Below are 26,044 nucleotides of genomic sequence, written 5' to 3'. Positions count from 1 at the left end.
TGTAGCATTACGGTGAACCCCATGAAACTACCCTGGCTGTGCATTAACCAATGTCATATGTTAACTGAGCGATGGGCCGCTCTGCCCCGAGACGTCTTAAAACCCATTCATGGGTCTATGACAGCAGGAGAGCTTTTAAATACTGATTCGAGGAGGCACTGAGAGACAGGTCATGTGAGCTTGAGAAGTTATTGTATGTCTTTGTCAATCTGGGGTGAGCCAACAGTAAAAGGTGCTCCCTAATGTGAAAGTCTAACCCAACGAGTGTTAACACAAGTAAGCATCTCTAGACACACTGTTCATCACTTTTATTAGGGTCAAGTGGCCATGGCTGTGCAGAGGAGACATAGAAGGAAGTGGCTAATGACTCCATGTTTACTCAGGGACACACACAGCAAGGCCTTTGGCTCCATTCATAGCCTATGTGCACCACCCCTACCCTATGACACCCAACAGGAAGCATTTAAATTTACTTAATCTGACTCATGATGTTACTCACACAGCATCATGATAACTGCTACCTCATTACCTCAAAAACCCCACATCACTTTTATTGTGCTGCTTGCAGATGCCTTTCTCAAGTAATTTAGGCAATGAGCAACTTGGTAAGAATTGTCTGGCAAATTTAAAAAAGAAATAGTAGATTTAGAAAATTATTTGTAAAAGATTTTACATGAGATAAGTATGGCATGTTACGTCCACTACTGCATATACGGTCACTCTAGGGCTGGGCGATAAATCGATTTTATCGATTAATTCGAATTTGTACTTAATGTCGATTTGTTTTAATGAAAATCGATTTACTCATCAACATCCGCAACCAACGCCTGCCTGCTGGGCTCCCGTAGTTCAGAGTGCGCGCCCCCCTCCCCCCCCGCGCTTGATACACAAACAACATGGCGGCAAGCGGTGCAGATCTCACTCCGAAGAAAGGAAACGTAACTTCAGTCATTGGAATTGGTTCGGGTTTGTGGCGTCAGACACTGAACAAACAGCACCTCGCTGCAAAGTCTGTTTAAAGGCTGTTGCTACAAAAGGTAGCAGTACTACCAATTTACTGCAGCACCTCAAACAGAAGCATGCTGCCGAGTGGGAGAGGTGTTGCTCCCTACGAGAGGAACAAGACCACGGCAGCCCAAGCACCGCGACCAAAAAACAACCTACCATCTTGGAAACATTGACAAACTGTATCCCGTATGATAAGAAAGGAGCCCGGTGGAAAGCTGTCACATGCAGTCGCGGTGTATATCGCAAGAGATATGGTGCCCATATACACCGTGGAAAAGCCGGGGTTTATTCACCTGCTGAAAGTTTTGGACCCCAGGTATGTGCTACCAGGCCGCAAACATTTTTCTGAAGTTGCCTTGCCTCAGCTGTATAACAGTACACGCCAAAGGATCGCCACGGAGCTGGAGGGAGTGCTGTTCTACTCCGCGACAACCGATCTGTTGTCCAGCAGAGTGATGCAGCCCTACCTAAGTTTAACGGTGCACTTCATAAGCGATGACTGGACTCTGCGGAGCGTCTGCCTCCAAACGGCTTACTTTACATGATTCAGGGAATTAAAATAGTGACCAAATACTTTTGTTTACCACACAAGTACCTCTTTATTATGCAAAACATGTTCAGGTAACAGAGTTTTGTTTTGTTTTGCACTTTATTTTATCAACCTCAAAAAAGGGTCTTATAATTTTATGTTTTATTTTTTTAAGTTAGTTTTAGAGTGCATTGTGTCATTTTGAAACTAGATAAAGCTTACTGAAAAGTTACATTGTCACTGTTTACAATGGCAGGCAGGGCTTGCCATCTCTTTTTTGTGGCTTGTTTGTGTAACTTAAACCCCAGAAGGGAAAATTTAAACAAAATAAAATTGAAACTTGTTTTGAACAATTTCTTTGTCATCTGCAAATTGATTTTAGGTAGGGGGTGAAAAAAATCGATTTAAATCGTGAATCGGGATTTTTTGTAAAAAAATCGGAGATTTTTTTTTTTAGGCCATATCGCCCAGCCCTAGGTCACTCTTGAATTAAAACCACATTAGTCTTAAAACGTCCCCTTTTGGGGGGCCCAGTGGCTTACCTGGTGGAGCAGGTGCTCCATGTGAAGGGGGACGGTCCTCGCCATGGAGACTTTAAGGTTCAACTCCACTGTTGGCTCTTGGCTGCATGTCCTTCCTTCTCTCTTCCCCTTTTTACACTGAACCTGTCCTATCAATAAAGGCAAAAAAAGACAAAAAATAATGATTTTAAAAATCCCCCTTTCCTTGTAGAGGTGTTTATTGTCACTCTGGTAATAGAGGTACATCACCTGAAATCAGCTCTTTAAGTGGTGATGTAACGCCCTTTCAGAATACTATTTCCAGGTCCAAACCCCCTTTCAATTCACGATATTAGTCCCTACATGGTGTGAGACACACATGCGCAAAACAGTCCGCCATCTTGGACAGCTAGCTACGGCTACACCACTTGGACAAACCACATGTCACGATCAGGATTGCATGTCACCATCCGAGTTTCAGTCTCAGTAAATCCATCAAAGAGCTAGCAAGCTAGAACTGATAAAATCTACCGGCGTCAGTTCTCATTTAAGCCGACGAAATTGACTTTTGCCAGCTAGAACTGAGAAGCCTGCTCTGTTTTTGCATGAGCTTTTCAGCCCCCCAAAATAGATGGTTTTTTTTAGTGATCCATTACTGTCTTTTAACAGAGATAGTGGCACAAAAAGCTGTATTTCTAAAATTTCTTTATCTTTCCACCAAGAATTGTGCCACCCAAACTGGATATCTTAAGTGCAAACATGATTTTTTCCTAACCATAATCTGGTGGTTTTTGTGCCGAAACCTAACCAAACACAGCATTGCTAATATGTTACTTATCCGCTACTTAATATTGTGCAAATGTGACGAATCCATGGTTTGTAGAAATGTACACTGCCAATATTTTTTTGGCATTTGGGATGTTTTAGGACATGCAAACGATTTAAAATTCACAAGTAGGATATTCATACAAATGAAAATCTCTTAAGATGTGTTAACCACAGACCAGACCAGATGAAGGAACTAAAGATGCTAACACATCTCCTTAGGACTTATTCTATTAACACTATACCCTGTAGGGCCACCAAACCAAAACTGCTTCGCAGCCCATCTCTGTTCCTGGGAGCTTAGTGCACATGTGCCAGTGAAGGTGTGATTGTATACGACTGTTCAATCCAAACAGCTTCAATAGTTGATGCTTTGAAACAGCTTCGGGGTCTGTTTAGTATCACACAGGTGTTACTTTGTCATGTGTCAGACTGAGAGAGGAAATGTTCATTTTGATAGACAGCAGACTCGTTCCTCCGATCCAGTCCATCTGAAAGCCCCGCAGTGTGCTGTATGCCTTTTAAATGAGCCACTGTTAAGTATTTAAAACATGCAGAGGGGCCCCCCTTTGACAGACATACAAGTTGTCGGCAGGTTCTCTGAGGTCATTCTGAGTGACAATGTAAAGGGATAGAGGTCAGCGGGGACTTGGTACTTTCGCCTCTTTCATTTCCTCCAGGGTGAAACGCCTGTCCCCTCCAGCCTCCTCGTCTCAGCCCGAGAGACGCCTGATGAGACCCACAGAGAGGTCACGCCACAGCTCAGACGCAGGAACCTTTGCACAAATTCTGCACATACCAAGCTCTGTATGTCCATAACAGGACCGATGCAGGCCGTCCCCTAACTCCCGTCTGGGACACAACAGGAAGCAACAGACTACACTGCCATTTTCTGGGATTTAAGAAGGGATACTCAAAGTGCTTTTCTTGGGTGCTTATTTTGCAACATGACCGGAGGCCAGGGGCCGGTTGCAGCAAACCCATACATTTCTAGGATTTTTGGACATTTCTAGGATTTAGGGACATTTCTAGAATTTTAGCACATTTCTAGGAGGAATTGAGGATGTTTTAGGACACATGTAGGATTTAAGGACGTTTCTTGGATTTTAGGACATTTCTCTTATTTTATGATGTTTCTAAGGAGGGTGTGAGGGATCCTCCACTGGCACTTTTTTTGATAAACAAGCAGTATTTTGATGCTGTTTTATGCACCATAGGTATACTAAAAGTACATATTCTGGTATAAATCACTTTGTTGTCATTGTGAATTAGAAAATTGTTGGGGGGGCCACCCGGCAGCCTATTTTGGCCCAGATTTGGTCCGCGGGCTGTAAATTGAGTATCACTGTATAATACAGTGTGCAGTGTGTGGTCAGGTGCTGTTATTCTTTCCATGCTTAATCTGCAAAATGACAATGTGCACATTGGAGCATAAAGATTATGCCAGGAAGTGTTCTGAAGCAGGAAGACTTAAGAAACATAAATGTTCTCCGTCACAGCACAGACCTGACACAGGAGGTCTTTACGCTACCCTCCCTCACTTTGTTTCTGTGAGGCTCAGGGATTTCCATCCTCACCGTCCCCTGAACAGTATCAGTTCCAGGTCAACCGACCAGAATGTCCTGCCTGTGGGACCCAAACTTGTCCACTGGACTGTTGCTTCCTGTAATGAGAGATTTGTTGTGATTTCCATCATTGTCAGCAATGGCTCATTTAGCACCCCACCAGATAATGACCGTCTTTCGGTGTCTGTCTGCTGCGAGGTGGGTGAAAGAGCAGAAGGAGAACAAAAAGGCAGAGATGAATAAAGTTGTTTGTTCTGTGTGTGCTGGGTCATACAGTGCATGTTCTTTGTGTTACCTGAAGGGCTGCACAGAGGTCACAACACTGACAGACACACAGGTGTGGCTGCACTTGATGAGCATTGCTGCCAAGTCTGAACACATAGATAAAACTTGACCTCTGGAAGGCTGACAGGTAGGAGGAGGAGAGCAGAGGGAGATTTGTGACATAGGAAAGCATGGGCTGTCTACGTTTGGATAAAACTGACACATAGTTCACTAAATTTTGTTGAAAATGTATGAACCAATAATGTGTTTATTTGTGAATAGAGGCACATACTAAAATATCCTATGTACTAAAATTATGCTTTGTCCATTACTGCCAACATCCTGTACTGTAAACATCTACTGAAGCACAAGTACCTCAGTCCCTTGAAGCTGCTACATTCCATATTTTTATTTGTATGAATTTCCAATCATCCTTCGAGCCAGACAACAATACATCCATCCATCCATCCATCCAGCCGGTCAGCCAGTCATCCATCCATCCACCTATTTATCTATCATCCATCCATCCATCCATCCATCCAGTATTTAGACCACAACAGACAGGTACTGTTAAACCTTTGATCTGTTTCTTTGAAGGAAAACTCAGTACTACTGCTGCTGATCTCCAGCTTCAGCCAATTAAAACAACCGCTACTTTGGGCAACCCTTACAATCCCTTCATTGTGCCGGACCTTCTACCTGTCAAGACCTACTTTGTTTTCAGTGTCCATACTACATCTTCTCCTGCCACATTTCCCACAGCTCGGCACCAACCCCCCCAGCGTTTTGCGCTCTGAGCTGCAGTAGAAAAACAAAACCCTGTTGCCAGCTTCATATGAGAACACTGTGAGATCCTCATGTGATATTGATGAAAGGCTCCACCCAGACGGGTTATAGATTTTTTTCTCAGCTTCCTTTGAAGAATATAAGAATCTCTTGTTTTTGTGCCGAGATTTATCAGGAATAGAGATGAAAACCTGTTCTCTTGGGACTGCCGTCGAGATCAGAGATGTGTGCACTCTTTTCTCTCAAACACGGATGCACCCATGTGGCGCGGATGTCTCTGAGTCCTTTCAGGCTTAGCAAAAAAATCACGAAATGATCAAACAGGGCTGCAGACTTGAGAGTGCTGTCCAGTTGTCCAAAGTCTGAATGAGAGGAAAGAGCCTTAGATTTTTATTCTCTCATCACATGAATGACAGCTGAGTTTTCTCTGCCTGCAGCATCCTTCATTTCACTCCAAAAGCCGTAACACTCAAGGATGTTTTAAGGGTGCTCGGTAGAAGATCAAGTAGCCTCTCAAAACACTCAATTGTTATTCCTTTTCCTCAATTCTTTTCTTTAGCGCCTTTTTCTTCTCCTCTCTGTGCTTCCGTTTTTTCTTTTAAACAACTCTGTCTGGTAAAGTTTAACCATAAGTATATCCTCTAACCCTCAATCCACAAACCCTCATGGTGGCAGAGCGTTCCATGTGGCAGACCACATGTAAATATCTTGGGAGAAGCCCGTGCTTTTCCAATTCAGAGGTTTTGGTTCTAGAATCAACTTTTACTGACATTTCCCTGTAAAAGAGTTCGTATGCTGACAATGCTTGGTCCCACTAACTTCCTAAATAACTACGCCTTAACCGCAGACCTGTGTCCACGTGATGATGCAGGATGACGAACGCCAAAACTGTCCTGTCTGTTGGTAGAACCTCATGTTTACTCCTCTTGATTTGTTTGTAAAAAGTCTGTTTATAGGAACCAGAACTAAAATACAACAATGTACCATTGTTTCCCCCTGGTCTGGACCAAATGAACTGAACTACAGGTGTGAAAACCCCCTAAGTGAACCTAGAAGGAAATTAGCAGTGGTGCATTTATTTTGTGGCTACATTTACTTTAACAAGCCATCATATTAGCATCTACTGAACATTGAATCAATTGTTGATTGTTCTGAGTTTATAAAGGCTTTCTGCAGTGTCACTTTAACCCTTTAAAATCTGAGAAAACTGGCTTGAGAAAACTGGCTTTTCAAAAACATGTGCAGAAGACAATAAGCAACGAAAAAGAAATGATCCAGGGCAGCCAGCAGCTCACCTGGTAGAGCGGGCACCCCATGTACAGCATGTCCTCTCAGCAATGCCAGCCGGTTCTACTCAAACCTGTGACCCTTTGCTACATGTCATCCTCTCTCTCTTTCTCTCACTCTCTCTCTCTCTTTCTCCCTTTCATGCAAAAACAAAAAAAATAATGTTAATAAAAACTATAAATTAAAAAACTACAAAAGGAACAAGTACACAAAACACTTTGTTACAGTAACAAGAGTAAATGTAACCACTTGCACCCCTGCATACAACATTAGCAGTAGGTTAATGCTATGTCATAGGTCAGACTCGTACCATAATCCTGCTGTTAGATCAAAAAGATTGATCGTTCTTTACACTGGATAATTACTTGCTCACTGTACTGTAGAGAACCTAACATTTTTTAGTGAAGAGCTACGGCCACAGACATGCTTAAAAGCCTTTGATGTCATTACACCACTGATGAGCTTATAGCCGCAGGTTTAAGCATTTTGGGCATATTTATCAAATTCATAAGACATGCACAAGCTAAGACAAATCACTCACAATTATTTTGTTCCAGCCAGGGTTGTGTATGTCCTCTGCATGATTATGCAACATTTAATGACTGGATTTGTGTAAGGTGCAGCTCTTCAATTTGCCGCGGTTGATGTATGGCCACTTATCTTACTGTCCACACTGACTTCTTTTTGAAAACTACAGGGTCTTTCCCATAGGACTCCCTTAAGGGACACGCATGAAGGATGTGACTGTGTCAGTGTTTTAACCACTGTAACTGCACTGCATGCTTCTCTTCAAGGAGTTGTCCACGTGCCTGACCGCATCCGTACCAGGAGCCACATCTGGGGGCCATATGTGCTCAGGACCTCGGTGGACTGGAGCCAGGTCCCAAAACAGCTCAGGGGGACATTTTATGCAGGGTTAGAATTGCTGGATTAACCCTAGCTGCTTGTCAATCATTTTTAATTACCTGGACTGCTTATTGATGTGAGCTCCTTAACCATATTTTGACTCAACAGAGAGGTGGAGCATTCAATTAGCAGCAGGGGGTACAAGGCATTTCCTCTGACCCAACTTGATTGAGCTCTGCTTTGACAAATTAGGCTCCAATTACAGTGAACACATTCAATGCTTGATGTGACTTTTATTGTCTTCTTCTTATTGACAGCTTCTACCAGAACAAAGAACAAATAAACTCGTATTACTACCAAAACAAACAGGGAGGTTCGAATTACTACCAAAACAAAGAACAGAGAAGCTCAGATTACTACCAAAACAAAGAACAGAGAAACTCGGATTACCACCAAAACAGAGAACAGAGAGGCTCAGATTACTACCAAAACAAGGAATAGAAAGCTTGGCTTACTACTAAAACAAGGAACAGAAATTTCGGATTACTACCAAAGCAAAGAACAGAGAAGCTCTGATTACAACACACTTAGGGAGTATGACTTCATTCTCTGCACAGGATGCCATTACTCCACAATTTTTTTACATAGTAAATATTAGTTACCCTATAGGTGCCCTTGCCCTCCTTATTGTTACCGACAGCGTTTCAACCTGACACCGTTATGTGGCAGGTGCCGTCAAGCCATCCACTGGTGTATAATATCAACGCGACTGGTTCTGCCCTGCCACATTCCCAGCTGATGCCGTCCAGTGGCTATCATGCAAATGCAAAAGGTACCTTTTACTATCTGTATCGTAAGTTGAAAGCACTGTCAAAGCTGTGCTATATAACAAGTTGGGAATGAGAACTGGCTATGTCATCAGGTGGTGGTCATTTACCAAATTTCTGTGAGGCCAGGTTGGTCTTGATTAATTCGTGGTCCTGCTATTTAGAGCAACAAGCAGACAAATCCACCACTGCATTGCCACATGTAGCTTTCAGCAAAACACATGTGCCATTGGTAGGATCTCTTTTTAAAGGATACATTGCACAACTGCCTATCAAGAAGGAAACACTTTCTCCTATGTGCTCAAGAAAAACAGATCAACAATTTACTCCAACCAGATCAGGCCCATACAGCCAAGTTGACAATGAAGTATCTATAAACAAAAATGTACTCTCCTGAAAATTCCAGATTATAGCAATAACTTCAAACAAACAACTTTAGAAATTCAACTATTTCAAAGCTAAATATTGACAAAAGAAGGGAAGCAATATGTCCTCTTCTATTACTAATATAGTTCTTCAAATAAAACATTATGAAAAAGGAAGGATTGTGGACTTTTGATAGGTTGATGATAGCCAATAGAGAGTTGTGATCATCTGGCAAACTTTTGACTTTCATCACATCAGCCTCATTTGATTTACATGAACAAATAAAAAGTGATTGTTGGATCATGTTGCGACTCATCACTGATTAATCCAGGATGTCTGGATTGTCATCGTTTTTTTCCCATGTTGACTTGATGTTGATACAAATGATGACAAAAACGACTTTTTCAAGCCAACTTTTATGGACCCAGGCTGTGCTGTGATGACACAACATCAGTTTGATGTACTAGCTCGTCTGTTTCACAACTGTTCACAACAAGTGAGCACCACTTATATGTGCTGACATATTTACAACTGTTGTGGAAGTTTTTTGAAGTGTTCTTGGAAGTTTAATACAGAGGGATCTTGGGGACAAGGAGAAGTCTCTGTCAGCTGTCCATAGTGGGAACACAAATAATGCTATTACTCTTTGACCCTGTTTTTGCTTTCTTTTTCTTCCCTGCTCATCTTTTTATTTCAGATGTGTGCAATATTCATCAATCACTAGTATAACACATAACGTTACACTGAATATTACCATATCTGCCAATCCCCACCCTCCACCCCAACAGACATATTGCGTCCCTTCTTTGGTTAGTATTTGCTGATTTTTTTCTACACCTTACAATCTTTCCCTGAAACCTAAACATCCATGCCAACACATGCATTCTTTGACGTCCCGGTGTTGGTTGCCATGTGCTTGTGTTGTCTAAACATAACAATGTGCAGTGTCATCCCACCATGTGCATTTGTTGACATCACCATAATACGATCGTGGAACATCAACAGCAGGAGGCTACCTAAAATGTAATATGTAGACACAGAATTCGACTACAAAGCAGATACATGTTAAGACTTGGGGTAAAAATGTGTTAATTTTTGCGACTCGCTAAAGGAGTTTGTGTCATGTTTTATGCTGGTAGTGACTTAAATCAGGTATTAGGATAAGAAAAGATTTTAAAAATTATTTTTTTTAAAAGTTAGGGAAAAATGTCTGGGGGGGGGCAAAAGCTATTTATAATTATCATATTTACATATTAAAAATAAGTTTACAAAATTATAATAACTTTTAAGCACTTTTTCGGGTCAGTTTTTTGTGGTTTTTTTACTTTCTCATTCTCTCTTTTTTTCACAAATGTTTAGTTACTCTTCTTATTTTTTACTCATTTCTTGTTCATTTTCGGGTAATTTCTTCTTTCCTTTGTCATTGCCTACTGCCAATGGTACATACAAAGACTAATTACATCATGTTATTGCTTTATTGTTAAATATATAATCATATAAATCCTAATTTAAATTCACATGTAATTTACTCAGAGGTCTTTCAAAAACAATTATCATGGCTAAATGCCACTCTTATATTCAATAAACTGTAGGAAAAAAACACCACAGCTGCCAATGCACTCATGCACAGTGAGAATTTCCAAGAGTTCATCGCCATGTAAGCGACATTACAGAAGAATATAACAGTCCTGTGTATGTCCACTCAGTTGGAAAGAAATGGACGTACAGAGGGACCTGAAAAGCTTTTTGCAGCTAGCTGTTGGGTCTTGTAGCGGCTGGAGACTTTCAGTGTAGATTAGTGTCAGCAGGTAACAAAGTGTGGAGCCACAAAACCTCCTGGGACTGACATCTGCAGGCAGGACAACATTAGGCAATGAATCAGAAGGACGTGTGGAGTGGAAAAAGATTAGGGACATACAAGCGAAGTGCTAAACAGAGAGAGTTGAAGAATCGGACAGTGGTAAAGGCTGCGAAGACAGCTGGCATTTAACACTTTTGAGTATCAGTAGATTTAATATTTTCATGGTTTTCCACTAGAACCTAAAGATTTATTGTTACAGCTGTAGTATGTATAATCCATGGAATAATATTTTTTTGGCTAATGTTCAGCAGCCAAAGCAGAAGTGCCCCCATTTAGGGTTTCACAGAGGTGGCCAGATTGGGTCGCTTTGCTTGTGCTGCTTTCATACAACTTTGACAAGTATTTAAACCTGTGAACCTTGAGCAAATTAGTGTGATTTCTTTCAAAAACATGAGAAAAAGGGCAATAAGCAACTTGGTAGGAAATATTTCACAAATTTCAAGACATTCATAGATCAAAAAAAAGCTAGGGACAAATGTCTAGGGGCGAAAAGCTAGGCGAAGGCTAGGCCAAGCTAAGAATATTTATAATTATGAGAATTAAATATTAAAATTAATTATGTTGCAGAATAATTACAATTTCCAGGTGCCCACTTTTTCCAGGTGATTACCTTTTTTGTTTGGGGTGTTTTAATCCTGTAATTTTCTCGTACTTTTTTATTGATATTTTGTCAACTGAGCTGTCTGGGATTTTTTTTATGGTAAAATGAGTCATTCAAAAGCATGTGTTATTGTCCACCACTGTGGCAGCAGGGAGCCACTGCGGCAGCTTGACTATAGTGCGTCAAAGGGACAAAATAGCACCACGCAATGACCATGATTTTAAAAAAATTTACATTAATAAATAGAAACGTCCTAGAAACGTCCTTTAATCCTTGAAATGTCCTGAAGTCCTAAAGACGTCTTTAAATTCTAAAGACACCCTTAACATCCGAGAAACGTCCTAAAATCTAAACAATGTCTGAACTAAAATCGTAGAAACGTCCCAGAATTCTAGAAACATCCTGAAATCCTAGAAATGTCCTAAAATCCTAGAAACATCCTAAAATCCTAAAAACATGTATGGGGCTGCTGCAACTGGCCCCTGACCTCCTGTCCTTGTGGTCCCTAAGCCAAGCAAGTGTTGTATCCCTGCCTTAGATTGTCTAGTTTCACAAGATACCATCACCTTCACTTAAAAAATGAGCGTGCCACAGCCGCTTAAAGACAGTAATGTCGGCCTAAAAGTCATTTCGCCATGGGTGGCCAGTGGGTGGCGAGCCCCCCACCCTGAATTCTCATTGAGCCAACAATGAAAAGGATTATATGTCAGAAATTGCAGCTACATTCCTCTATTCACTAATTTAACAGTGAAATGTGCAGAAAGCCATGCATCCTAACAAGGAGATGTCTGAGAGTAAGAAAGCATGGGTCTATCCTGTCAATCACTCCCAGCCTATTAGCTAGCCAGCAGGGGGCGGGGAGGAGGAGGAAGCGTATCATTTCTAGTGTTGGTTTGAGTTTCTGGAAATTAAAATTCCTTTCCTCCCAAACATTCCTTAAGCAGCTTTGAGATGGAAAAAAAATCTATTAAAAGATCAAATCCGTGGGTTAAATCTAGTTTAAATCCATCCTTTCCCATTGGCGGGAGCTCCTTTTGTCCTTTTATATCAGCTGTAATGCCATATAAATTACAGCATGTCAGATTTGTTTCAAAAAGGAAAGAAAATGCTGGCATCCTTTCAAGCACTGGGTGTGGCTGGAACAGCTTGTCAGTTTGAAAAGGTCAAAGTGACTTCTGTTTTGGATCATAGATATTTATTTTTTCAATGTACAGGGAGTGCAGCATCCCGAATTAGGTTTACAAAGAGCGAAACAGTGCTTAGCAGAGTATGAGAGAAAGAAAATAATTGTACTTATGCGTGCAGCTGTGTCTCAGTGTAAAAGTTTATGCATGCGTACATGTAGGCATACTGTGCATACACACTGAACAAACGAAATGACCCAGAGTTAGTCATGCCTGGCACTGCTCCCCAGTATGAGGGAAATACAATCCTTCTTCCTCTCTAACTTTAAAGTGTAATAAAGGAAAATCACAGTGCTGCAGTGGGAAAAGTCTTTATGAAAACAGGTCCTGTTCAGTGCCTCACTCTGCAGCGGGTAATCACAGGTTACAGGGGACAAGCAAAATGACATTTCATACACCAGCAGGTCCAACTTGGAGATTTGTTATCCTTGTGCGTCACTTCTCACTCACACTACATTCATGGTGTGTGAAGAAAGATGTGTTTTTTGATACACGTTTATAACCTACAAAACACATACACATACAATAAAATAGAAAATGATGAATTACTGCCTGTAAGTCTGATTGTTAGTGAAATTAATGTAAATTACTTGACTCTTAAAATGAGACAACTGGAGGAATTTGAGAGGGTAGTTTTACTACATTTGTAGTGGCACAGCTTTATGGGTGGCAATCCATAGTCACTGGTCCAGCACTTAAATCCACATAAGTCCATATTGAAACATCTCAAAAGTATTAGATGTATGATTTTTTTTTTTACATTTTTTGTTTTTTAATTAAAATATGTCCAAAATTACCCATTACTAGGGGTGTAACGGTACACAAAAATCTCGGTTCGGTACGTACCTCGGTTTTGAGGTCACGGTTCGGTTCATTTTCGGTACAGTAAGAAAACAAAATGCAAAATATAAATGTGCTAGTTGTTTATTACACACTTTTGTGCTTTTAACAATAGGAACATTAGCCTATACAAGGCTAGAATTCTGCTCAAAAATATAAATACAATATTCTGAAATGTAGATATTTTGAAAATAAATAACATTGGCTCAGACTTTTTCTTTAAAAAAAATATTTTCTCCATCTGATGTGCAAAATTGAACAGTTGCAACACTGAACAGTTTCAAGTTGTTGCTCAGATTAAATAACATGAATAAGGCTCAGACTGTTTCTTTAAAAACAAATCTTTTCTCCATCTAATGTACTACGCTCGTCTTTCTCTTCGTTGTAGCGATGTTCACGCAGGGGTGGTGCCGTTTCATATGAGTTAACAGGTTTGACGTGTTGCCAGAAACATACCCGATCTCGGATGAACAATGTCGGCAAACCACTTTGGTTTTATCAACCTCTCTTTGTCCCTGTTTATATTTCACCGGGAAGCCGAAGTGTTCCCAAACGGGAGACCTTAATGTCGCGGGAGGGTCCTCAAGCTCTGGCTTATTGCCAATGCTAGCGGCATCAGCATTAGCCATGACGTCCACTACAACTGCTGTTTGTTGTGTCTCGGTGTGTGCAACTGCGCATGTGCGGCTGCAGCATGCTCTGCTCCACAACGTGCGGTCCTCTACTTAATATGTCCGTGTGGAAACTCGAACGGTACGCCTCCGTTCCGAACCGAGCACCCCGTACCGAAACGGTTCAATACAAATACATGTACCGTTACACTCCTACCCATTACCCATATAGAGCCAACATATTACTAGCATTTTCACCTAAATGACAAATGTACAGGGGGTGAATTTTAATATAATTTATACGTTTACATTATATTTAGGTTCAAATTATTACTTTATTAAGGGTCAGTGACAGGCTTTCTGCCCATAGTGTCCTCGGCTTCACAGTCAGATTTATCACTCAATTATGGTCACTTCTGGCTTCAAAACAACAAGATGGGGATGGCTGAAATTCTGAACTTGAGGCATCAAAAACGGAAGTCCACAAACCAACAGGTGACATCACAGTGGTTATGTTTATTATTTTTCCATTCTTCAGTTGATTTAAGTTACTCCAACTTAGCACAGGATGTGGTGTATCATGCTGCCATGGCAGGTGCCATCCAGCCATCCAGCAGCGTATTATAACACCGGAACTGGCTCTGTCCAGTCATGTTATCCAGCTGACACCACCAGGTGGCATATCATACGGCCGCAAAAGGTGGCTTTTGGCGCTGGGATCTTATGCCGAAATCACTTCAAAAGCAACAGTTTCGACAACTTTGGATTAAGAATGGGCTGGCCGTTCACACCAGAATTTTTCACCTGATGTCAGTCAGCAAGAGATTTGGCTCCTCCACTCTTTTTCCAATCAAAGGTAGCTCAGTCTGTCTGCTTATGTGTCTGTTTGTGTGTGTCTGCTCACTCTCTCTTTAGACACAACTGACAAATATGTGGACGCACGACATGGCCATTTTTAATTTATCATCATAAGATCATTTAATTAATAAATTTCGTTTTTATCATTCATGACAGAATATCAGTGTGTTTTCTTGCCAGATGAGGCCAAAACTATTGCTGCATATAGTGAACGGGCAATGAAGCTTGGGGCTGTGGTGTGTCCAGTGCAAACATACCAATTGGAGCACATGCTCTTTTGTATCCACTGTGAACCCAGTGTAACACACAGTCTAACGTGTAGTTAATGTTGTTTAACAGCCACAGTTAGGTTTTGGCAAAGTTTGTTAGGTTTTGGTTAAGTTTTGAAAAAAGATCCATGTTTGGGTCAAAATAACTGTGATTGTTACACAACGACGTGACGTGAGGTGACGTGACGTGACACCCCCCCCCCCCCCCAACCCTATGCAGATTTACTTTATACTACATCACTTAGTCTTTTGGTGAAGTTTTGGAGCAAATGGGTTTACACTGATATTAGGTGAAAGCCCAATGCATCTCATAAAGACACTAAAGTGTGCCTTTGGCGTTGATACCAAACATCAGTAATTGATGATATGGGGATGAGAATAGGCTGTCTGCCAAATGAAGCTCTGTGTGTATGCATGTCAATTCGGGGATCATCTTTCTGACATTACACATTTCACAGTCCTTCTTATTTGCCTCTTGTGACGTTTATCTGTATCTTCTCTAAAGTGGTTACACATTCAACCAGCTGTGGTGGGTCTCAGATCCAGAGGACTAGACATTGTCATGTAAGACACTCAACTAAAACGATAGGAGACAGAAAGATAACGGTTAAGACAACAAACACAAACACACTCAATCAGACAGGGTGAAACTGTCACTCCACTTCAGAGATGCTGCTGATTTTACAGACGTTTGTGTCTGCTTCATATCATCCTAAAAGATGAAAGACAGAATTGTCCCTCTTTGCAATCAAGATGCACACTAAGATTTAAAATATGTGACCTTTGTGTCTCCAGGGAAAGTGAACAAAGCAGAGAGGCTCAATCAGTTTGGACTGCGATGAGATCATGAGAAAAAGATATGTATCTTTTTGTTTTTTTCTTATGGTGAGGGAAACAAACATTTTGAGTGAATGCGTCAGGCAAATGCTCATTTTAGATGGATGGCTCTAGGAGATGCTGGATCCAATTTACTGGAAGTCTGTTTCTCACAACAGCACAAGCAGCAAGAGGCACATGAACTACTCAAAATCACCCAGACATATCAGATATTACACTACAGAGGTCATTTAGGCATGAACTGAAAAACATTTTGACGTTATTATGCTTGTGTTCTCATAACGCAGTAAGAGAATGCCACCATGATGACATTACAGTACACTGTCATGGTTGGCTTCCATGTGGTCAGTGACATAATGTGCCTGCTATGTCACATTGTGGAAGGACATCGAAATCAAAGCTAGAACCACAATCTGATTACAGAGACACAAACACACTGCTTATAAAAGTTCAAAAGCTCCTCTCATATTGAGTGGGTGGTCTTCTCAAACACATCATCATAATTCCCTGTTGTATATTAGCATTTTAGCTTTCTTTGAAAAACGCAGGACAAGGGCAATGAGCAAGGAAAGAAGAAATGACCCAAAATTATCAAGAAATTTGTCATTTGACATTTTCCCTAGCTTTTGTTTTTTAAATAATTTTTGTACCATGTACCATTTGTACCAATTTTTGTACTAATTTCCTCAAATTAATAAAAAAAAAAACACCTACAAAAAGTGCTTAAAAATAAAATTTTACAAATATTAAAAATAATCATTTGTAGCAAAAATTTAAATATGCATGAAAATAATTTAGTCTTTCCCTTTCCTTTTTTAAAATCACCAATCAAAATCTGAGACATTTTCCCCTAACTTTTTTAAAAATAATTTTCTTAATCTACCAATTTTTTTGCAATTTGTGAAAAAAAAGACCTGAAAAAAGCACCTAAAAATCTAAATTTTACAAATAATAAAACTAATGATTTTTAGCCTGATTTCAAATGCCACTATGATCATTATAAATATAGTCTTCCCATAGCTTTTTTTTCCCTAGACATTTTTCACTAGCTTTTTAAAAAAAAAGAAATTTTCTAAATCTACTGCAATTTCCTGCAATTTGTGAAACACTTATTGCAAAGTTGCTCATTGCTGTTATTTCCCATGTTTTTTAAACAAATCAAACCAAAATGCTCAGGCTCAAAGGTTTAAATATTTGTGAAAGGCGTCTGAAAGCAGCACATGAAAAGTGATGTTGCACCAGGTTTCAAAGGGTTAAGGCCACAGGTAACAGGAATGCTACAGTTATACACGATAGTTAAGAAGTGGCACAAAAGGCCCCGCGTGAAGCCAGTCACAAAGAACAAGGCACCTGAAGCATTTAATGCAACTCTCAAGTATTAACAATGATCCCATGGTGGCTGATGGATGTACAGTAAACAGTCACATGCCAGTACAGTGTGAGGGTGGAATTAGTGAACCGAGGTTACATCACTTGCTTTCTGTCAACAACATGCTCGGCTGAACTAAGTGAAAGCTCTTATGATTACTGGCTCATGTGACATAGAAAGATGCTGTACAAAATGAATCAGCTTTAAAATTGATACAGAAAGATCTGTTCAAAGATATAAGGCTGTGTTACAGTTAGGTGAATGCAGGTGATTCACAAAGGCATGTGTTAATTAGGGGTGTAAATCACCAGTTTCATAACGGTATGATTATATTTATTCTTTGGACAGTGATACAATATTTACAGATATCTAGCTTTTCTCTTGAACTTCCTCCACCACTCTCTTTGGGCTTCCCTAGTTCATATAGGGCTGCCCCCACACGTACCTCCTAGAGATGCACACACACGACAACATGACAGCAAGCATTAATGACAATGAAGAGTGCATCCCCAGAAAAGCCACAGTCTCATCAGTTGTTTGGAACTGGTTCGGTTTTGTGGCGTCAAATCTTGAACACACTGCAGTCCACTGCAAAGTTTATTTGAAGGCTGTTGCAACTAAAGGCAGCAGCAGGACCGATTTATTTCAACATCTCAAACAGAGGCATCCAGCCGAGTGGGAGAAATGCGTCTCACTCCGAGATGCACAAGACCACGTCAGCCAAACAGCCGGTAAAAAGCAGCTGACATTAGAGCTGACATTCCCATTTTGTCCCGTATGACAGGAGAGCAACCCGGTGCAACCCCTAATAACACACATTAAAACAGCACATGGGAGAAGTTAACCTCCTGGGCTTTCTGCCAGAGTGCCTCTGTAAAGGCTGTGACACGCCAAGCCAATGGTCGGCCATTGGCCCACGCTGGGCCGACGGTGAACGCCCTCTGCCCCCATCACCACGGTGTGTCCCGTGCCGTTGGCCTTTGGCGACCCTCGTCGGCTTTTTTTCAGCCTATTCAATTAGTTGAATTGGCAGTGGTGGCTGTGGAGCCTGTCAGTGAATGAAATCACTCTAATTAGCTGTTCAGTGTCTGGATATTCAGTTAAAATTCACACTTCGTTTGGATAGAAACTGGACAAATTACTAGGGCTGGGGCGACGCGTCAACGTAATCGACATAATCGATTACATGAATACGTTGTTTCACACCGCGCGCATCATGAGAGCTTGAGCAGTGCTGAGCCTGTTGTTTTTTGATTCGGCGCTCGTGTAGCAAGTTAGAGCGTGCACACTGTCAGGTGCGTCTGAGCTGCGTGTCAGCTGCAGCACATCTGGAGAAACGGTGGCTCGCCGTTTTTACGCGACGCTCGCGTTTGTTGACTCTCTACCACTTTATACTGCAGTTTAAAGTCTCTCTCTGTCACAGAGATGAGGAAATACAAAGATGTTTGTTTTACCTCAACTTCCTTGCTTCCCTTTCAAAATAAAAGCCCTCTGACTGTGTGTCTGAACAGAATGCCTTCAGTTGCTGTTATACTGCATTTTATTTCGAAACATTTACAGGGCGGGGTTGTCAGCTGTGCAGGAGCTTGTATTACTTCATAAATGAGCAGAATGTGTGTTTTTATGAAAACACAGCACTCATATCAGCAGACAGCAGTATGCCTTAAGGCCCAGTTAAGGCTGGACTATTCTGATGCAGAGAGAATGAACTAGTTATAATTATTTCTGTTAGAGAAAACTTAGTGTTATTCAAATTGCACTAATTTCATTGTAAGATGTTTTGTTGGACTGCTAGATTTGAGGTTTGTTACTGTAACAGAGTAACTGTTTTGTTACTCCTCCTAAAAGTGACTTGAATTTTACATTATTTTATGTATTTTGCTGTTGGATTTCTAAATGTAGATTGCACTACACTCCTTTTACTTGAATGGAACAAGCTCTTGCATTCATTTTATTTGGGAGAGACTTTATATCAGACTGTAAAACACAGATTACCAGTTAAGACTGGGCTGTTTTTTGTTAGGGAATAATGCCCTGCAGTGTATGACAAGTTTTAAAATGTTATTTTTGGTAAATTCATTGTTATATTAATCGAGTAATAAAAAAACTGGAAAACTTTTTAAACTGGAAAACTGTTGTACGAGTGATTTTAAAGTATCATGTACTGTATGTTAATCATCAGCATAAACAGGGAAACACTGAAGTTACAAACCTCTGTGCTCCTGAGACATGAGAGAAGGCTGACCTCACACACACACACACACACACACACACACACACACACACACACACACAACTTCTGCATTCACACAGCCACAACATGCTCTGCCCCCGTCTTTCTCTCCATCTCTGGACAACCTATTACTCACCTCTCCACCAGCACACAGTCACTCCCACGGCTGACATGTGTCAGGGCCCCAGATCACAACCTCTGTCTTATTTATGCTCAACTGTGCTGCGAGGCCACGTGCCTGTTCCTGTTGTTTACGTGGAGTCTGCCGACGGCGCATTAGAGGTTTGACACTGAACTCTAAGTGTTACTGAACCCTGAGGTCCTGCATGTTGCTAAACAAATTCCCTTTAGAAAAAAAATGTTTTGAAAGTCTTCCAGGACAGAAAGCGGAGGCTGTAATTTTGAGTTTCAGGTTGTGTTGTGCTCGGCAAATCAAAGCAATGTTACTGACATTTATTAGTAAAGAAGGCGAGGATCTGCAGAATTTTAAAAGATTTCAAAGGCTCGTTCCGGGGAGAACAGGTTTGGAGAAAAGCAGTGTGGCACACTCACACTGCACTGTAACTAATGGATGCTAGTTCTTCATGGCACACATATCATAACTGTCATACGTATCTCTGTTTTCAATCGGACTCCTGGCACTTTGCCTTCCCTACTTCTCTGTCTCATTCTGTCTTTTTCAGAGCAATAATTGCCCTCGACAGCTGTTGAAAACTTGGAAGATAATTTCGGGGGGGAAAAAAATCTCTGTTTTGACATAATTACCTCTAAACAGAGAGCGAGTCAGACCCTCTTTAAGGCTCTCCTCCTACACTTTCAGCACAAGTAAACAAGCTGTTTCTGAAAGTGCTGTGCACAAGATTTTGGCACTGAGTTGCAACACTGAGGAGGGAAAATGAGAGTGTTAAAAGAAAGTGACAACAACTTTTCAATGAGTGATGTCAAAGATAAGGATGAGTTAGCAGCACCAACAAAGTAGCCAGACACTGGCTTGAGTGAAAAAAAAAAACATTGACCCCGGTGAGTCAACTTGTGGCTCCACTTTACTGTGCGAGAGCCTGAACACGGCCGACCAAAATTTCTAACAAGTCACATATTCATTCTAATGTCCGACGGCTGGTCAGGAGCAGCTGATCGGGCTATGATAGATCTTCACGTCTTTCTTTACACTGCACGGCAAAGAGCTATGCTGACCAAAATTCAAGTCAGTCAACATGCTCAAATGTTCAGTGTATATCATGTTTGCCAAGAAAAAAAACTTAACATTTGATTTGGGAGTGAACTATCCCCTTAACAAAAAAGAAATAGATGTCCTGTGAAATGGCAATCAGCCTGGGATTTTTTTTCATGCATGATGGACTTGCACAATAAAGATAAAATAAACATGCAAATATTTGAACTGTTTGACTTTGCAAAGTTAAAAAAAGGAGAAAAATGCATTACACAGGAGAGATAATCACTGCTGTGCATGACTGTTTCTTTGTGAGCTTTCAGACTCTATGAGAAGACACACTGAGCTGGTGGTGACCATTACGATCCATCACTACTCTCGATTTAGCACCGAGTCAAGCGCCACCCTCTGTCCTTACGCTCATGCATTAAGAGTGATGATATTTTCATAACCCGGTTATGGTGAGGTAATAGGCTATAACGGAAGGCCTCCACCAACAGCTGCAGTGAGGATGACATTGGCCCCCGACCATAGGATCTCAAATGGACTGCACTCTTTTCCTCACACAAGGCCCTGAAATCCACTTAATTTACACTGAAACCACAGAACAGAATGAGAACATGCCACTCTGAAGCCACAACATTCAGTATGTTTGCACAAAATACTTCAGTTTTTGCCCTTATTCCAAAAAAGACAATATTCCTACTTTACATGGCTAATGAAAAAGAATATTCCACTAACACCCTCATTTACATGCAGCCGTATATTCCGATAATCATGCTCTAACATGTCGTTTATCATGTCAGAATATGATAAAAATGGAATAGCTGGAGCTTTTTTTCATTTTGCTTCTTTGTACCAATATAGCTTTTTCAGACCACGTCCTTGTTTATTTCTTTTTCCTTTTCAGGATTTTTTTGTTTGCTAATTTTCAGGTAATTCTCTTGAACTTGTTACTAATTTCTTGCAATTTTTTAAAATAAATCAAGCCAATTTGCTTAGGTTTCAAGGTGTTAAAAGACTGTGTGTTTCTCCAATACATGAAGTCTTTTCTGCGTGCACCAGTCTTGCAAATTGTTGGTGAGTTGGTTTGTGTACAACATATAAACAGAGGCCATGTGCCGCAAACTGCAGTAAAAAACCCTGCGTTAGACGCATACTCCAAATTGGCGGTACATGCCCAAATAAGGCAGCAAAAACCCAAATAATATCAGCATAAGTGGAATATACTAAATTCAAAAAATGGCCTAATTCAAATTAATTAAATGAATATGCTGTTATATGACCCACATCAAATTTAGAATATTGTCATATTTGGAAAAACATGGGAATACTGGTGTGCATGCAGCCGTAGCCAATGTCAGAATTGAGATTATGAAAGCTGTCTTTAAAGGATTTCTGCATAAAAGATATCATTAGCCATCAGTCTTTCAGGTGTAGTTTAGATCCGTCCAGTGTAGCACTTGTGATTACAAAGTTTAGATGCAATGTCAAAAGCTGAAAAGAAAGAAAGAAGGTGGCTCAGAACATTTGTTTTCTCCTTAGTAAAACTTTCCAGAAAGATCCATAGATGGAAAACAGCAGAGATGACAGAAAAATGAAACACAGATTAATTACTTAATCGGCTTGGAAATGACTTTGAACTGGAAGAACAGCTGGAACAATTAGCCAATAATACACCCCTAATTGAATTTGACTAACAGCGTAATGACACACTTAAGAGACTGAGAAAATAAATAACAAGAACGCTCAGGAAATCCTGCTTTAGTCTCCAGTCAGTCAGCAAATATACATTACTCGCCAGCGACGTTACAATCAGCCATCATGCATAAAATAAACACGGTTCGCCATCTTTATTTTGAAAAGTAAATGGAAACAATTAACTTTAGGGGCTTCGTTGGCCGGAGGTTCAGCCAACATCTGTATGTTGTCGCAGCTGTCCACGTGAAACATGATGAGCGCGTTTGTGTGTTTATGTGTGTGTGTGAAGGAGGACAAGAAAGAGGAAGAGGAGAAGGAGGAGGAGGAGGAGACGGCCATTCAGATAACACAACTTTTGCAGCAAATTGCAGAAAGGTAATTTCAGCAAGCTGTAAATGCTTATGGTTATAGGCATTTAATAATGCCAAGTTAAAAGTTGACAGCAGTTTATTTGTGTCTTTATTGTTTTAATGACGAGTCTTTTGGTTTTTGGGCATGTTAGAATAATCTAGTAAGACAGCAGGATGGCTAGATACAGAATGACGTCACCTCAAAAATAAATATTTTTTTTCTATACTTCCAAATTAAGTGTGTTATTGAATATATGTGTGATTAGCACATTTCGGATATATTTCGTAATAGGCCAGTCGATCAATGTAATTAAGTGTTTTGTGGTATTTTTTAACAGAATAAACAGAAAAAATACGAACCTCTTTATGAGGTAAGATTAATATTCCAGTTAAAATGACTCATCATTAAGATAGAAATATTTTGCTTATTTATGTCGTAGAATAAACCCAGCATGAAAATGAATATGAATCAGCATTTGGATTAAATTTTTAACCCATCTTGCCGGGTTAGATTAACCCAGCATGTAGCTGAAAACTCAGAATGGGTTGTTTTTAACCCAGCAGCTTTTAGAGTGTAGGTCTCGTTGTGTGTACTTTATGCAAATGTTTTTCTTTTTGAAGCCTGACTGACAATCTACAGATTGAGGTGTACTGTGGACCACAGTGGTGTGTTTGTTTTGTTTTGCCATTCCTAACTGTGGTGGCTGTGGTCAGAGGAGGGTGGGTCCTTAGGGACAGCCGGGGCACTCATCCCAGACCAGAAGGGAACAGGTGGCTATTCCTGTAACCAGGCCTTTCTCTAATGCCAGCGCGCAGACTAAGCATGGTGTTAACACTTTTACAGCTCCCCTGAGCGACGTAAACCCCCATGGCAGGCCTGTGTAAAAGCCTGTGGTGACAGGTCACCTTGGCAGAGGGCGGCACTGTCTGCGTGGGCGCTCCGCCAGGTCACACGGGTCAGACCTGTGGACAGATCAGCATGAAGATGCTGCATACCAACAGCTGTCCTTAGCTGTCTTTACACTAAGAACCGCATTATCATTGTACAGATTTCCCAGTGTCAAAATGACAACATTATTCAGTTTTACACAACAGATATGTAAAGAGGTTGGCTCCTTGTTGCGAAAAAAAAAAAAAAACATTCCACAATTTTAGTAAAAAACCTTAATTTTTTTAAAAACGTGCATAACACACATTAAAAGCAATGAAGGTAACACTTTATTATAACCATCATTAATGAATGGTATCTTTACAGTTACTCAGACATTAGTGAATAATTATTATTTTGTTCATCAACAATGAAATGATAATGACTACTAATTATTAGTCATGCCAATGATTATGGAAAATTTTGAGTTTATTGTTGCACACATTATAACTATTTGTTTTCTATATTAAATAATTATTTGTGGTTAGTAAATGGTTTTGTAAAGCTTCTATAAACACTGTTTGAATGGAAAATTATGAAGTTGCAATTAATGATTAATATATACTGTGTTTGGCGTCTTTAAACACTTTAACTTTGTAACAGACATCCAAACCATGTTAATAGATGAACTGACTCTTGTTGAGATCAATATTGTGTCTTTGCAGGTTGAGTGAAAGCAGAGAGCCAACAGCCATAACATAAAAAGGTGTCCAGGCACACTTTGACCCCCTTCCAGCTTGATAAAGAAAAGATTTCAGTGAATTACAAAGTGTTTCTGACCAATGAAAACATTCTGAAAACTGCCCAGCAGAAAGCTTCTGAATGACAGGTGACAAAATTACAACGACCCAAACACAGTAAAAGTATTACTGAGGAATACAATGAAATACTGGCAGGTATACTTTAATGGGGATGCAGGCAATCAACTGTAATGGTACCGGGTTTATTCCCCAGTGTGAGCAGGGATGGGTATTGTTTTATAGATTATGACACCAGTACCAGTAACAGTGCCGTTAAAAAGACACACATTTCAACTGACTGTCATTCAATAACCATAATGTGATTAAGGAGGTCTGTAAAATTGTTTGGAAAACACTGCGTGACGTGGCTATCATCAATTATGTGCTGTCACTGCATTGATGCACAATTGTCCATGTCACCATCGCGATGCATCTTAGAAACAATTGATTTCAACACCCCTATCATCCACTCAAAGCAGCAGTGGTAAGCAGGCCCAAACTTTGTCACAAGTCCCATCAGTTACAAATAGCAGTCCACTGTTGAAAACCGAGTTAAAATCGGCAGGATAAGAGCTAGTTAACTACATAAACGAGGTTCCATAAGGTTTAACTGTGATGTGTTAAAGCCAGCTTAGTAAAATTAAAAGATAAATAAAAATTAGTAATGATGAGTTCAAATGCAACATCAAGAAAAAGACAATTGAGTTTTTGGTGAGACAGTTAAATAATACATTTGTTTAGGTGAGAAATGTGTTTTCCCACCAATATGAAATGGACAATAGCGATGGAGTTACAACCTGTTTAACGTCCTATCATGAGCTAAAAGTAAATTTAAATTAAATTACAATAATTTATTTCCTAAAGACTAAAAACTGAAAGTGACAGTAAATCCAGTTCTGTAGAGTCGCCTCATATTTCCACCAAATTATAGATAAGTATCGACAGTGGTATCAACACAGACTTAGATTGTTAGATTGTTATTGTCTCAATAATGGTATCACTATCAATAAAAATTATTGCTCCCCATCCCTAGTCGTTACTGACACACAAATATTTGTGGTATTAAAGATTTAATTGAAAAAAAAAAACTTGAAAAAATGAGGTAAGGTGAATAAATTGCACGCAGATACTTTCATCATGTGGCTCCTGTATTTCAGCCAAATAAACTCATCACCTCAAGGTGACAAATGTGTCCTCCATCATGAGGCTTGCATTAGGTGAGACATCAAAGGCATTATGGCCTGATAAATACCGTTGCCTATACCATTAATCCTATAACCTTTTAGCTCGTCAGGACCGAGCTGCTTTCACAAGATAGAGCTATCTTTGATTTATGTATCAGCTATAATAAAGAAAGGCTCTGATTTCACAAGGAAACAAAATTGAGGACAGGTTGATGCTGAGAACATCCTAGTTAATGTTGCAGGTTGAGAAATTTGCCTGCAGTGATGTATTTGGGCTGTCGAGGGACATTACAAGTAACATTCTCCTGGCTCGACAGGCTGGTTTGGATTAGTTTGTTAAGTGCTTCATTTGTTCTACCCAGAACGTCAAGCCTCACAGTACAGCAAGCAAGGCTTTCCACTTTAAGTCCACGTCTTACGCAAGTTCCATTTTTCAAAAACTAGTTTGACTATAACTTAAATGTAAGTGCAGTTTGTGAAGGTAAATTGATTCCACATGTCCCA

The sequence above is a fragment of the Plectropomus leopardus genome, chromosome 2 (genome assembly GCF_008729295.1).
Source record: "Plectropomus leopardus isolate mb chromosome 2, YSFRI_Pleo_2.0, whole genome shotgun sequence".
Taxonomy (NCBI): Eukaryota; Metazoa; Chordata; class Actinopteri; order Perciformes; family Serranidae; genus Plectropomus; species Plectropomus leopardus.
Note: the sequence above shows the minus strand (reverse complement) of the source record.